Consider the following 1,085-nt stretch of genomic DNA (forward strand, 5'->3'; position numbering starts at 1 on the left):
AGGGAAGAGCTGGCCCAGAGTTCCTAGACTCTGTTGCCACCCTGGCTCTTATATCCTCAGCCCCCAGGGTACACTTGAGCACCTTCCTTGGACCAGCCATCCAGGGCCCACAAGGGGCGGGTGAGGTACTTCCTCACCTGTTCCTCTGATTGTTCCCCGGGGCAGCCCATCTCCGGTCTGGCTGAGTGGCAGAAGCTGGCACTGAGGGGACTGGAAGGAAGACCATGAAAGCAGAGGGCACGCTGGGACCGGGAGAGCGGAGATGAAACCCAGGGCAGCTCACTGGTGTTGGGTTCAGAAGCTCCCCAAATTCCTCTTGTCACCTGGAGGGTGGGATCATGTCAAATTCCAGTGAACCAATGTGAGTCCAACCTTCCAAGCTATTTCTCCAAGGGCATTCAAGACGGGGAAGAAGCATGAGGCTCTATGACTGATGAGGTGGGTGGTTCTGGGCTGTCAGTCTGTCGAGGACTCACTGGACTAGAGAGCCCCACACCCATCTGCCTTTTCTGGGGGAAGCCCATTTGCTTCCTGGAAACAATGAGGAGCCCCTGGTGCTTTTGACTCGCTCCCTGGTGCCCTGCTATATGGATATGGTAATTTTTTTTAAGTATTCCAGAGCTGGTAGTTTGAAGACAGGTTGCACGAGTTTGCAGAACAAGCCATGATTCCAAGTACATGAAGTAAAATCAGTGCTTTAAGGTGGCATGCTAAAGAGATATTCCACAGCAAATCCAGCCTCAGAGCATGAAGCCCCATCAGGGGTGTACAACTCCTGGTCATTGTCTTGCTCCTCAGCTCCATTCCCTAGGAACCAGAGCACTGAGTGAGTGATACTGATATTCAGAGATGTGTTCTAAATGTTTAATAACAACCTTTCAAAAAGCAAAGCCAAAAAAAAAAAAAAAAGATTGACATGTAGCGTTTGCCAATTTCAGTGGTGTAAATACCATAGCTGACTTCAAGCTACTGCTGTAACATCAATCAGCTCACTCATCTCTCAGAACCCTAACAGTTGGTTCTCTTAAGCTGGTTCAAGCCAGTTCCTTCATGCCACCATCCCCTGAGACCATTTCCCCAAGGAG

The sequence above is a fragment of the Budorcas taxicolor genome, chromosome 11 (assembly GCF_023091745.1).
Source record: "Budorcas taxicolor isolate Tak-1 chromosome 11, Takin1.1, whole genome shotgun sequence".
Classification (NCBI taxonomy): domain Eukaryota; kingdom Metazoa; phylum Chordata; class Mammalia; order Artiodactyla; family Bovidae; genus Budorcas; species Budorcas taxicolor.